Source organism: Pelodiscus sinensis, chromosome 1 (genome assembly GCF_052426305.1).
Source record: "Pelodiscus sinensis isolate ZL-2025 chromosome 1, ASM5242630v1, whole genome shotgun sequence".
Lineage (NCBI taxonomy): Eukaryota > Metazoa > Chordata > Testudines > Trionychidae > Pelodiscus > Pelodiscus sinensis.
The window spans coordinates 90,136,947-90,151,739 of NC_143052.1; the positions used below are offsets into that span (position 1 = coordinate 90,136,947).

Sequence of the window (14,793 nt, forward strand, 5' to 3'; positions counted from 1 at the left end):
TTTGGCTGAATCACTAAGATGTTTGTATTCAAGGAGAAGACGGCTACTCTTTGAAATCTGGTCCTTTGCTCTAGATTTTGAAAAAGCCCCTCTGGGGGCGTAGCAGAACTGAGGGAAGAAGCCCCAGCGGTGAGGCAGGGGAAAGTGAGTCAGGCTGCAGTGTTCATGCTACAGATTTCAGCTGTGTAGAAGAGAACCAGGGCTCAGCTGCCTGCGAGGAGCCTGGCTAGGGTCCCCCAGCAAAACACAGACCTCCGCCTCCTGGTCCCAGGATGGAGGGAAGGAAGCAGAAGAGAGGGGGAGGAGGGGAAAAGGAAAAGGGAGGATGCAAAGAAAAAGAAATCAGACAAAACACCCTCCTCCTACTCCTCAAGGCATCACTATGAGATGTCAGAACCCTAATCAACACCAGCTCTAGGCCCCATCCTCCCGGCCCCAGCTGCCAAGAGAGCCAGGCCCTGCCAGCAGCAGCTCCTCCTCCTCTCTGTCATCAGCCAGTCTGGCCTGACACATTGAGCCCAGGCTGCTGAGTATTGTCCTAAAAGCAGAAAGAGAGAGGGTGGGGGTGAAAGGAGGAGAGAGAAAGAGAGAGGGAGGAAAAAAAAATCACTCACTCAATCACATGACTTGACAGGATTTGTAACCAGTGCTTTTTGTGCCACAAAGAATTTTAAATACACACACTAAAGCCCCACCAAAAGGAAAGGAGCTAAGATGGGACAATAAGGAAGCCTTGCAAGGTAAGAGCCTGTTCAGAGAAAGGCTGTGACTTTCTAGGGTAGGGGGAGGTGTTCATTTCAGGCTACACCACTCTGCTAGCGGGTGGGGGGTTCGTGTGATTTCACATGGGTGGTTTGCCCAGGGTCATCGGCAGAGGAAAAGTGACTAACCACAGGAAGGAGATTGTTTTGGTGCTACCCTAATGCTTTATTTTCTAAGTTGTGCTTATCCTGTTTTTCTCCCCAGTAACGCTGCTGAGGAGTGTGTTAGTGTGTCTGTTCCTAACTGCTTGGAGAGGCAGCTGTGCAGACTTCATTTACTTAGCAGTATACAACGTATAACTACAACCTTTGCCCCAAATATATTGGCTTTGATGTTGCACTGGAGGAAATGGAGGGTGGGAGCTATGAAAAGCTAGGATTTGTAGGGGAAAACTACATCAGCTGTAGTGGGGTGGAAGGCAGGTTAATTTGGAAATAGAACAACTACAACTCTTTAGATATGGAAGATTTTTTAACAGCTTGGAGGAAGGGGAAACTGCATTAATTTTTGTGTGTTTGAAATAAATGACTTGTAAAAGGAAACAGCAGGTCTGGTTTTTTTTTTCTTTGAATTTTCGTTGTGTGGTATTTGTTGTGGCTTTTTGAAAAAAATCCCAAATGTAACCTGAGCTCTTCACCTCCCCCCCCCCCCCCCCAGAAAGGGGTTTGAAAAATGACTGTTTGTTGAAATGTATTATTGAAGGCAGGAGGAGGGATGTGGTGATGGGGGAATCTGTAGCGCTCACATTTCACATTCTTTTGCAACCTTCCCTTTTCTTTAAGTGTGTACGGATACTTACGCACACACACCACAGAGGTTTTCAGAAATGCAGGCCCCAGCACAGTTAACCCTTAGGAATTCATCTTTCTTCCCTGTGCCATTTGGTTTCAAAATGTGTTCAGCATCTTGCTCCCTAGTAGAGAAACAGAAAAGGGGAGGAATGGGGGAGGGAGACTATCTGTTTTGTAAGGGGCATAGGAAGAGAAGCAGTTTCTATCCAGTAAGAGGGAAAACTGGCTGTGAAAGCAAAGAGCTGCATGACATTTTCCCCCTTTCCTTGATATTTTCCATATGGTTCCTCTCCTCTTGCATGGATTCCTGTCAGTCGTGTGGCTACTGGATGTCTCTGCATTCAACAAACCTCCATTTGTTAGTTAACATTTTGTTATGAATGATCAACAATCAGTTAAAACTTAACAGTAAATATTTATATCTTTGTGTTGTGCTTTGCCTTTTTATTTCTGTTTTGCTCAACACAAATCAAAATTTCATGCTTTTCTGAATTCTGCAAAAGACTGCATGGTGACACTCTCTTTTTAAAGCTTAGTCCACATTAAAAACTGCCCCCTCTGAAGCCTGATCAATACCTAAAACTTTCAGGTCCACCTAATTATGTCACCCAGGACTGTGAAAAATCGTGTGCCTTTAGAATCATAGTTAGGTCAACCTAACCATTGGTGTAAACGCAGGATTCTTCTGTCAACCTAGAATAGATTTGCCTCTCGGGAAGGTGGTTACTTAAATTAGTGGTTTTCTACCTGTGGTCTGCAGACTATGTCTGAGGTTTCCAAAGGGTCTGCACCTCCATTTGAAATTTTTTAGGGATCTTACAGATGGAAAAGGCTTGAAAACCACTGATCTAAATAAAAGGAAACTCCCCTTTTTACTGTTGTAGGAAGCATTTATGTTCTGGTGCCACAGCAGCACAACTATAGCATAGACATACATACATACCCTGAGTCACATCACTGCTGGCTGTAGGCTGCCCTTCCCTTGCCCAGTGTGATTTTTGAAGTGGAGAACAAGTGGTGGGTGTGCATGTGTGACACGTTCCACTATGTTGCAGGTTTATGACTGGTCTCCCACTGGGAATGGGGATAGCAGAGTGGTGACCCACTGTGGTCTGAAAATACCTCTGCAGAACTTACTCAGGAAATTTTGTGAGAGCTTGTGGGGTTATGAGGAGTTTGTGGGTAGTAAGAGGGGACTCTAGGGAGGCAGGCTGGAGAGGACTGGCCTGTGGGCAATTTGTGAGTGCCAGTGAAGAATGAGGGCAGAGTTTGTAGTAGGGGTTAAAGAGCTTTATGGGAGTAAAGTGTGTGTGTGTGTGTGTGTGTGTGTGTGTGTGTGTGTGTGTGTGTGAGAGAGGGGGGGGGGTTATAGGAAGCGGGGGGGAGGGAGAGATGCTAAGTCTTGTAGAAAACGGTAAATGTTCTCTTCCAGCTCTTGCTCTCTCTGCATTAAATTAAAACCTTGTGCATGGTATAAAAATATCTTGCTCCTGGGCATCTTCCTTGACATACCAAGTAGTTACCTTTGCTGAGTCTTACCAAAAGAGCCCGATTATCCCAGCCCTAGCCAACTGGGAATGTTTCTGGGCTGCAAAAGCATTCCCTCTTCCCTGGGGGAGGTTACTTTGTCTATTGGAGTATTCCAGGCAGGAGAGAGACGGGGTCTGCATTCCCTTTTACTGGGAGATGCTGAACTGATCTGTGTGGGCTTTATCTCTTTTCTTTAAATAATAATCAATAAACAGAACCCATGAGATAGAAAGGGGAGAAGTTCCTTCCTCTACTCCCCACACCCTTTAAATGCAGGAAATAGTCCAAGCTGAATGGAAATGTTGTTCTGATGAGTGTGGTAGGTTGTTCCAGCAACAGGAGATTGCTCTCCTGCAAGGGGAAAGCAGTGGGGAAGAGGGGAAACCAAGGGCAACTGATACCTTCTTGTACTGTAACATCTCCCTGGAGACTTGGGGGAGTGCAAAATGGGAGGATATTTAGTTTTCACAATACCAAGTGTTCAAAGGACATAAGTCAGCTCTTCTCCCTGCTAAAATTCATGATTGGCTTAAAAATCATGACCCTTTAAACAAGAATGATTTTTGGAGTTGTTTTTGTCTTCTGGGTCAGGCTTTATGATGCCCATTTTCAAGCTTTTTCGCTGTAACTGGCTGGAGAAGTGTGTTGTTGTTGTTTGTTTAATGAAAGCTGAGATGCTCATGTAGCAAAACACCAACTATTGGAAGACTCAGGATACAATTGTGAGTGTTGGCAATCCTAAATTATGTTTCCCCTTTCTCTTCCTTTATGTTAGTTTCCTACACTCTCAGCCCTGCACTGAAGGGACTCTCTCCTTGGTGGAGAGGAGAATTCACTCTTCTCCAGGCAATTCTGTGTCTGCAGATTAGTACCAAATGTGATTGTGGCTTTTTGATGTGAGTAGTTATGTTGCCAGGGTCTGGACCAGGGGTGAACAAAAGGGCCTCTGTGGGCCGAATCGGGCCTGCCAAGCGGGTTGATCCGGCCCGTGGAGGCCCGCCCTTCCAGTTTTGGCCCCATCCCTTCTGGGGTGGCCCAGGGCCATTTCAAAAATTATTGCCCACTCCTGGTCTGGACTGAGATACCTCTAGCTCACTTTACACAGGTCACAGTATACTGAAGAATCATGAGCATCTAATGACTATGACTGGTAATTTATCTTTGCAGAAAATGGAAGAAAAATCCTGGTTTATCCCAGGGTGTGGGAGCAGAGAACACACACAAGTAATATTTTCTGTTTTTTTTTTTTTTTTTTTTGTAAAGAGGTGAGGGCTGCGCCCCCTACTTGCTGCGCTTGCCAAGCCCTCTGTCGTGGGGCGTAAGCAACTCTGGTTCTCCCTCTGGCTACTGGGGAGGGCCAGGCTGCAGCTGCCCCAGCCAGGGCCCCTTCCTCCTCCCGCCAGCCTGGGCCCCTCATTCCTCTATTCCTCTCCCAACTCGGGCCCCTTCTCCCTCCCTCCCCACCCCCAGCCCGGTATTTTCTCTCTTTCCCCTCTACCCACCACGGGGGTCCCGCTGCTGGCGCAACAGAGCAGCTGTTTTTAAAATACCAGCAACTGCCGCCATGTAGTGACTGTTGGAGCTTCAGCCAGATGCTGTGTGGCGACGCAGGAGGCCAGGGTGTATCCCAGTCCTGAACCCCCCTGTGGGTCTCACTGCTGCTTGCCACGCAGTTTTCCCATCCTTCCCCCACAAGCCCAGCAGCAGCTTTTACCTTCAAGGTGCAAGGAAAGTGAGTGCTGCTGTTGAGGAGTCAAAGAGCCATATTTAGGCTCGCGAGCCATAGGTTGCCAATTCCATTATGGGGTTAGCAGCAAGGAGAGAGAGAGAGAGAGGAGGCCGGGTGGCCGAGGGGGAAGGGGCTGTGGGACGCAGTGACATGATGACATCACGCTGTCGTCCCACAGGAAAAACTTTTTTATAGGTATAGTAAGATAAGAAAAGTCATGGCAGGCACCATTTTAATTCATATTAAAGCATGCCCTGGGAAAGTGAGTAATCAGATACAAGAAAAATGTTTAAAATCATTTATAAACTTAGTTCAGTGACTGCAAACTTGTAAAATAAAGAAGTCATAATAGAGTCTTCTCCAAAACTTCTCCAGTTGGGCTAACAAAGATTATGGGAGAGTCTCCTTCCTGCAGCCCTTTTTCTCTGTTCTGGTGATGTAAAGGGGCTTAAAACTCCTGGAACAGGCCCCTGGGAATTTTCTCTGTACAGAGAAAGCATGGCACTGATATAGGCAGCTTTTTGCATTCTTTCTGATACAGGGATGTGCTGGAGTAGATGTAGGCAGACCCTGACTATTCTAGGCTTCAGAGCAGCATTTAAGGATTTATACAAGGCTCCTCTTAGGTCACGTTTCCACTTGTGGGAAGATTGACTGCCACAGCATCAATCTTCCAGCATTCAATTTAGGGATGTAATAGTGTAGTCGATTAACCGATAAGCAAAAGCTTATAAGTTAATGCTATAGACTACACGCATTTCCCTCCTCTCCCCAACCAGTGCATTTTTAGCAGGCTGGCCAGCAGCCCTGCTCAGTTCTGGCTCACACCGGATCTGGGACCCACCTCCGCTGCAGCTCTAAATTTAAAGTGTATTGGGAGCCGGTGGGCAGGAAGCTTGACTCAGTTCGAGTTTGCACTGGGTCCAGGGGCTCAGACCTCCCCGCCAGACAGGGGCTGCTGCCACCCGGCACTGCTGCCTCTGTATCACAGGCAGCAGCACAGGGTGACAAGCAGTTGGTCTGCAAGAGGAGCTGGTTTTTAAACTGGCTCCCCTCGCGGACTAGCTCCTGCCTGGCACCCTGCACTGCTGCTGGCCTTGCCCCCAGGGACTATAGAATAGTTGACTAACTGATAAGAATTCATGAGGTTACCGACTATTCAATTAACGGATATTTAACATCCCTAGTTCAATTTAGCGGATCTAGTAAAGACTTGCTACTTCGAATGCTGAGGGAGCCACCGTTGGCACGAATACTCTTTGCTACCATGAGGAATAAGGGAAGTCAACAGGAGCTTTTCTCCTGTCCACCTTCTACAGTGAGGATGGTGGTGAAGCTCAGCTTAAGGTACGTTGACTCCAGCTTCGTTTTTTACGTAGATGGAATTGCGGATCTTAAAAGGACCTTTCCCCCGTAGCATGGCCCTGGTTTTGCATCGTGGGCCATAACAGCTCACAGAAAAGACCAGAAATAGCTTTGACTCCTGCACTGCACCTCAGAGAGCTACTTCTGGCCCATTGCTTTCTAAGGGGAAAAAACATTAGATGTCTGTTGAGAGTTATAAGAGTGACACATACAGCGTCAATAATGAACTGTGGGTCACTGCTGATCTCGACAGGGCTGTTTGATACCAGTGATCTAGAGGGGAAAGGTACAGTATCTCATAAATACATCTCCTTTTAAGGCAAACTGCAAAGCATCTGAAGATGGGTTAGAAAATTGACTCTTCTCAGTAATAACATCACAAACAACTTTTTAAATGCTCCCCCCTTCAAAGACTTGGCAAGTAAGTGGAAGAAGAATGAATTTTTTTTTTGCACAGTTTTAAAATAAAATAGTTAATTCCATATATACCATTCTGTTAATGATCTGGAATTTTAAGCAGTGTCTTCATTTATTTAAAACAGCTTTGCAGTTCACCTTTAAAATCGCTTCCCACCATATGGCCTAATCGTTTCCCTGTGCCACACTTTTTTCTAATTATCAAACCCATTTGCTTTAAAATAGGTGTTTTTTAATTTCACAGCCTTGTCTGCTTCTCCTGCTTGATCTTACCCTGAAGTCAGGAGGCTGAATCTGTGACATCACTTTCATTCTCTATGGCAACAGGGAATGATTTATGTATTTCAATTTAATTACCTAGAATTTGAAAGTTGCTTTTTATCTTGTATGTTCTGTGACTGGGTGACACTGGCCCTTTAAGGGGAGATCTGTCCAGTCCCGACTGTGACACTTCAGCTTGCTTATCTAAGTGGAGAGCACATTTTTGCCAACCTCCAGAGATCACAAATCATGAGATTGGCCCCTCAAGATCATGAGATTTTAAAACCGACCAAATCACACTTTGAAATATTTTTTATTCATCTGTCATTTGGTGTGTTATAATTTCATGATGAAAAGTCAACCTTAAATGTACACCTCTCCTCGCTGTTCTGATGGATTGTCCATTTACCCTTCCCTCACTCTTAAGACTGGGAAATTGCCATTCATTTCCTATTACTGTATTAACTCCTTTCCCTCCTAGTTTACCACCCTTTTTAAAAATTAAAATAAATAAATAGTTCAAAAGAACCAGTGAATTAAAGCACCATGGCTCATGCTTGCAGCTAGAATTTATTTTACTTTTTAGGTTTGACAAGTTTTTGATATGTATATCTGGAACTCATCAGTCATTTTAAACCGCAGTGTCAGAGTAAAAACAATATGCCATTGGTTTAACCTTTTGCAAGGACAGCACTTCCCCCTGCAACTCCTAAATCTGTCTCCTGCTCCCCCTTTCCCTCTCCATCCACCTTTCAGTGTGTCCCTACTGCTCTACTTCAGTCCCTGTGTCCTGTCCAGCCTCCTGACCCACAGAGTAGCAGCCATTTGCCTCTGGACTGGCACCAATCTCTCTGAAAACCTGAAAAAAGTCAGAGGTGGAAGACACACTTATTATAAGTAGCCTTTTTGCCACATACATGTAGACTGTAGGGAAATAGCAGCCATCCTGTTAGCATCAGCCTCATTGATGATAACAGAGGATGGTGGCCATTTTGAATGAGGGAAAATTTGGAAGTCGGGCAAAAAAAAACAAACCCAAACAAGAAAACCTTAAAACAAAACAAACAAAACAAACCCAAGAAAAAACCTACCCCCGCCAGTCACAAGAGTCAGGATAAAATCACAAGAGTTGCCGACGCTCAGCACAGTCTCATGATATGACAGTCATGTGAGGACATCAGTGTGTGTGATGGAGTTAAGACCACATTCTGTGTAGAGGTGGAGGAGGAGAAGGGAAACTCCAGGTAGGACACCGTGAGAGTAGCAGTTTGATAGAGAGTATGGGAGGACTCGGGAAAGAAGCCAGAACTGCAGGATGGAGGGGCTAGACTCAGCTTGTGGAATGTGGAAGATTCTTTCTGTTTGTTTTGGATTTGGATATGTTAGAAAGAGTGGGCTCAGTTCTTTAATGATTTAGCTGGAGGGCTGAATCATTGCAGCAACCTGTCCAGGCTGGAAAGTCAGGCGATCCAACCTGGGTGAGGTGAAACTGAGGCAGTAGCTAGCCTGAAGCCAGACCAGGTAGGCAGTGCCGCTACACCTACAGATAAAAATGCTTCTTTGTTAGCCTGTTCCAATCCTGTTTGACCCATCCTCTCTGGAAATCCCTGATACCACAAGGAATCTCATCTGTTGGACTGGGGGAAGTGCTATGAGGTGAGTTCTGGTGTCCTAAAAGCTTCTCTTAAAATGTCAGGTTGCCTATTTAAAGTCAGGCGCTGTTAGCTCAAGCACTTCAGCTGATCTGTATTTGAGTAGTTAATGTTTTTTCTAATGTAGCCAGGACACAGAGCTTTGTAGATCAGTATTAACACCTTAAACTTCACCTGGAGAAGCCACTGTAAATGATGGAACATGGATGTCATTCATCTGTTCCCTGCATGATATCCTCCTTGTCAGGTGGGCAACTGCAGTCTGCAGAAGGTTCCAAACAATCTTCAGGGAGTAGCACTGAACTGTAAGATCACTTCAGGACTGGGCAGCAAAAGAGCTGTAATTTGGACACTAATATTTGCAGTTGCTGCAGTGGAAATGTGGAAAATGGCAAGACAGTTACTTTTGCTATAAACACTCTCATGTGCTTTGATTGTTCTGTGTGAAAGTCCATCTTTAAGATTTTGCATGTCAGAATCCATTATTTTCTAATCTTTCTGAGGCCAGGTCTGTATTACAGACTTCTGATGACACAACTGTGGCACTTGGAGATGTGAAGCGGTACTGTATGATCCCTGAATGACACAGCCATGTTAGCAAAAGTCCCTAGTGTAGAGACAGCTTTACTAGCAAATCTGTGTTTTTATCAGCATAGCTTGTTTTGCTGATGGGTGGCTGTTTAATTATCATGATGCTTTTCTGGAATTGCTGTAATCATAGTAGGAGAACTTTGGTGATGTAGCGCAGAGGTTCTCCAACTGGGGGGATGTGGAATATACTCTTGGGGGGAGGGGAAAAATGGAGTACATTCAAAGCTGGGTGGCTGGAGAGTGGTGGCGGCTGGCCAGTGACCCAACTCTAAAGCACCCTCATGAAAATCTTAGAGAATTAAGGTGGTAATGCCATACCAAGCCGCCTTTATCTTTCTGTCGCTGCTGGCAGTGGTGCTGCTTTCAGAGCTGAGTGTCCAGCCAGCAGCTGCTACTCCCCGCTCTGGCAGAGCTCGGTGGTTGGAGAGTGGCAGCTGCTGGCTATGTACCTATGGGGAAAAGGGAGTAAAATACTACAAACAAGAAGGGGAAGCCACAATGAAGTAAGTTTGAAAACCACTGCTATAGGATACCACTGAAGTGCTCTTGTGTAAACGTGGCCTTAGAGTGGTAAGGGTGGTCAAGTGTCTGGTTTTTGACTGAAAAGTCTGGTTAAAAAGGCAACCTGTCAATGTCGGCTCAGATCTCCTCACCAGACACCCAAAGTTAGGTTACTGGAGACTGGGGAAGCAGGGATGTGCTGGGTCATCACCTGTGCTAGCCCCTACTCAGCTGGCATCTCCTCCTACTTGTAGTTCCCAGCCCCAGCACTGCAGGCAAGTCCTTCCTGGCCCAGGCAGCGGGGAAGGGTAGGGAGAGGATAAAAGCAGCAACTGAGCCAGAGGGGGGAGAGAGAGACAGGGGAGGGGTAGGTTCCCACACTCCTGCTGGACTGTCTGGTATTTAAACATTATAAAGTTGGCAACTGTAAATATATCTGAGTGGGAAAGGGATCCTTCTAGGTTTAAGCAAGTCACAGAGTGCAAGACTAGGGTATCTTGAGATTTTGAGTGCTCTGGTTTATTTGTATACAGCTCAACACAATAGAGCCCTAATCCTAAATGGGTTCCTTGGGCACTACTATAATGCAAATAATACTTTGTGGTAGCTGGGGCAGAAGAAGCATAAAGGAAATGGGGTACGGTGTTTGGAAGTAATAGAGGAGGTGGAAAGATAAGGGAACCTCCGTTAGGGGAGATAGAAAGGGTAGGCGGAGGTCAGGTGAATTGGTATCAAGCCTAGAAAAACAAGCAGTGAAATAACAAAATAGGTACAGCTGGAGGGGATGCTATCACAGCATTGCTAAGTATTCCCTACACCCTTCTCTGTGGAATTATTTTCCTGTAGAAGACATTTCAAGTGGCTTAAATTCTCAGACTAAGTGGTTGTCTCTTCTGTATTTTCTGTCATTGAAAAGGCAGATTAAACCATGCCCAGTTTCCAACTATGTAACTGATAGAGATGTTCTTCTCTAGATTGCACTAATGTGAAAGAACAGATCTTGGCACTTAAATTCTATGAAACCTTCAGGTTCTGATATGATCAGAAAACTGACAATAAAACTAGATCATCTTACTCAGCAGGGCTGCTTCCTGTGCATAGTCAGTGTCATAGGTGTTGACTTTAATGACAAAAGTTGGTTTTTACTCCTTCTAGCTCTGCAGAGCCCACAAACCAGTCGTGGGTAAGTTGCAACCCAAGGGCTGCATATGGCCCATTGGGGTTCTATGTATGGCACCAGACATTTTGTTTACTGTTGCCCACATGCAGGGTTGTCAGATTCCGCAAGTTTTCCCTGCATAGTTTTTTTCCTACCGGTATTACTAAAGTGACAAGCACATAAAGCAAGGGCAGCTTTGCCTTTGACTGGGCGGGGCTGATTAATCACCTGTGAAGCTGTGCTACCAAGCAATTTAGAGGGAACACTGGTGAAGTGAGGTGCATGCTGACTGCACACAACATTGATTGTGAGACCTGTGCACTCCTACACCCAATCAAAGTGCTGCTATGGTTTAATCAACACACCTCACTAATTTTAGCAATGGTGCACTTAGCAAAGCTACCCTGTCCTAGGAGACCATCTTGGTTCTGACAATCTTCTGTCCCACTGAGATGAAAGAGGGCAACTTATGCGGCCTACTCACTAGCCTTGGTTGCCCATCACTCTCATAAACTGTGACGGGGGAATTGGATTTTCTTTTGGCTTGGTTATTATCATTGACAAAACTAACAGCAAAATTCCAGATGCAGAATTTTTATTTCTGGGGATGCTGAAATGGCACCAGCTGAGTTTGAAAGGCAGGCAGTTAGATACTTTTTTTTTTAAATGAGAAAACTGAGCAAAATTGATATAGAAGTCATTGAAAGTTAAAAATTAAGTCTCAAGATGCCATTTTAAATCGCTTAGTGCATTATTATATTTTAAAATGATACTCGGTTTACTTTCAGTTTGTAACATCCCTTGTTCTTTATTATGTTTTATTTGCATACATGTGTGGTGTTTGTGCCATAAGGTCTCTGCTCCTGTTGCTGCTCTCCACTTGGAGTCAGAAATCCACTCTAGTATCATCCCGATCCACCTTAATTCTTGTATAAACTATTTTGTCATCTATAAAACAGGAAAAAATACTTTACAGGGTTGCTGTGGAGATAAATTGTCTGTGAGTTGCTTTTAGTGATGAAGAACAAGGGGAAAGGGAATACAGAAAATGGAGGATGTACTGCTATGGATTTTTTTCCTTTTTCTATTATTCCTCTATGAAGAGAGCTGCCTTATTTTTTTCTATCAGTGTGAATGTTCACGGGGAACAAAAGTTTGTCACCATGAATGTGCTGACGGTGGAATGTATTTTTAAGTTTGTAACTATAACTAGCATTTCTGAGCACAGATCAGAAGGTAGCCATCTTCTTGAAAAATAGTAAATGTACTATAATGTGATGCCACTAGATGGGGAGCCCCATGACATTAAAAAATACTTATGGCTATGATTAAATCACAGGGTGCCACTAGTTTATATGCATAACTTTTCAGCCGTATGGTTGCCTTAAGCAACGCCAACAGTAGTTAACCTTAAAAACAAACAAGAAACTCCACATTTTAATTTTGGTGACAAACTCTTACTGCAAACTTCACAGGCCTAACAAATTGAGAACAGGTTTCCTTTCTCTTGCTCTCACTAGAAAATTGTCATTAAAGCATAACCTTGTTAACTAACACTATTAAACATAACTTTTCAATCTGTTTCAATCATATCCTAGCATGACTTAATAGTCAAGTGCAGGAAAGGCTGTGCCAATCATTGATCTGTGGGGAAACCTCGTAAGCTATGAGTTTTCTCCTTCACACCCTGAATTTGAGAGCAAAGGCCTGTTGAAACTACAGAACAGAACTGTTGGCAATAGAAGCAGTGCACAAATGCAAGTACCAATAATGCCATGTGTCCACATTAGCCATGCTGTTTGGGGTGCAGGCTGATTGCAGTTTTACCTCACATCCAAACTACTCCACATCTATACTACTTATGCACTACATAGCCTATCACGTACCTCTCCTACTGTTCTTTTTGTTGCCACCTGAAGCAGTAGCTTCTGAAAAGTTTTGACTGTCTGAGAGCCCACTAAAATTATGGAAGAAGAGGTCAACCTCCCATAATTTCTTTAGTAAATTCCATAAACTCTTAAGGATCACCCTAATTTTTTAGTTTCTTTTTCAAGATGGAGACCAGGGTAAAAAGCTTGTCTCTTGCTCCTGCATTTTTGCTGTAGTGTTTGTAAAACCTCTTTTGAAAAAGTAGCCTTTTTTCAAAAAAAACTTCCCTTGCGTCTAGACTGCTGCCGCGTTCTTTCAAGAATAAATCGAAAGAACACGGCAGACCGCGGAAAACCTCGTTTTACGAGGAATAACACCTTTTTTCAAAAGTGCTCTTTCGAAAAAAGGTGGTATGTAATGCAAACTGTGCTTTTTCAAAAGAGAGCATTCAGTCTACCTGGGTGCTCTCTTTTAAAAAAGCGAGCTGCTTTTTCGAAAGCACTTTCAAAAAAGCCTCTTTCAAAAAAGAGCATCTAGACTACAATCTAGACCTAGCCTAGAAGTCCATGGTGTTCAGGATGCAAGACAAAACCACCCCCAACTGCCTGAATAGGTGGCTCTGTGCTGTGCTTGCAGATGATGATCACCAGGTGGATTGGTGCTTTTGTGTCTGGACCAAGACCACAGCCTGGTGGAACTAGGGTGTTCATCCCAGGTCTCAAACAGCAAAAGCAGCATACATTAAGGATGAAGAAGACAACTTTTCCGGATCTCTGTGGGATAGCCTTGGAATGGCTGTATTGGACTACAAGGATGAGCTCTCCTTGTTATTGAAAAGCAAATGGTGATTGCTCCGTTGTGGCTGTCTTCCCTGGGCAATTACTGAGCATCATCATGGGATTGAAAAGTCCATGGGGGTGCTGTTGTGATAGAAGTTTGCAGGGCAGTATCTATGAGCAGTCAGTTGTGAGGTGGGGACAGAATTGAAGCGACTAATGTGTTAGAGCTTACCAAGTATGTTAATCAGGAGACATAGATGGAACTCATGAGTACATTTTATGTCCTCTTTCTTGCCCGGGAGTAAATTACCAGGGGCGGCCCTAGACTAGCTGCCAGCAACTGGCAACCTAGGTGAACCATGCAATTGGCACCCCCACCTCCAAACCCCTCAAAGATATTGCACCACCATTTGGTGCCCCATTTAACTTGGCACCCTAGGCGACTGCCTAGTTTGCCTATATGGACGGGCCGCCCCTGAAATTAACAGAAACAGTGCTCCTTTGTGACACAGGCCTTTCTGAATCATTGTGTGTTCAGGGATGTCTATGTGGGAACAGCAGGCAAAGTGCAGGATGCAAAATGTTCAGACTCTTCTAGAGCAAGGAGAACTTTATTTCCACTGAACAGCTCTGATGTTGATGATTATTTCTGTTTTCCATGTGGCTCCTGGCTGACCCTCGGTACTTACTTTAGGATGGCTAAATAAACCTCTGTCTCATCAAATGAGGCTCAGATTAAACCATATTCTTGGGTGTTGCAGGAAGATGGCAGGTAAGACTGCATTTGGGTGACACAGGAACTATGGTGGAGATGTTTGACCTGCAATGAATGTTCAGTATCTAATTTAGCAATTATTTTTTTTACCTGCTGCAATTTGCGTGAAGTGAAAGCAAAGGTCTTGATGGTCAGTGAACAGTGAAGTGCTAAGCCTATGGAAATGGAATTTAACATACGCACATCTGGACAGACAAGTGGTCATACCTGAGGCTGCTAGCACAAGCTTCAGCTGCCATGCTGCATAAATTAGAAATGCTCTGTGCACCCTCTTTCAAACTGATGCTGAGGAATTGAGTATGGAACAGTGAAGTGAATATAAACTTGGGATCTGTAGTGCACAGTGAATCACTTCATGCTGTGATGCAGCTGGATTTCTTTTACTGTATGAAACCTACGCTCTCTTTCTTTGTATGGTGAGGAGGTTTATAGAAGAGTGGATTGTTGCAGCACTTTGCTTTACTGGTAGGTGGTGCCAGTAAAGGTACAGGAGCAGGAACTGGGTGAAAGTCACTTTTTTAAAAAAGATTACTTTGTCTATGCTGGAAAGATTTGTCAACTGAAAGTACTGTCGACATTCATAAGTTGCCAAAAAGAAAGTCCACAAATCAT

General features: G+C 44.4%; 1 protein-coding gene across 4 annotated transcripts in view; it reads left to right on the plus strand.

Annotated features, from left to right (window-relative positions):
- The first annotated feature begins 516 nt into the window (after positions 1-516).
- The window catches only part of TCF20 (transcription factor 20), a 200,032-nt gene continuing 185,755 nt past the window's right edge, over positions 517-14,793 (plus strand). For 3 of the 4 annotated variants that reach the window (XM_075935696.2, XM_006120503.5, XM_006120506.5), the window contains exon 1: positions 517-740. The gene's annotated coding sequence lies outside the window, so the exon portion shown is untranslated. Of the gene's footprint in view, positions 741-6,013; positions 6,160-14,793 lie in introns of those variants that run through there. The other variant, XM_075935706.2, reaches the window with a different exon arrangement.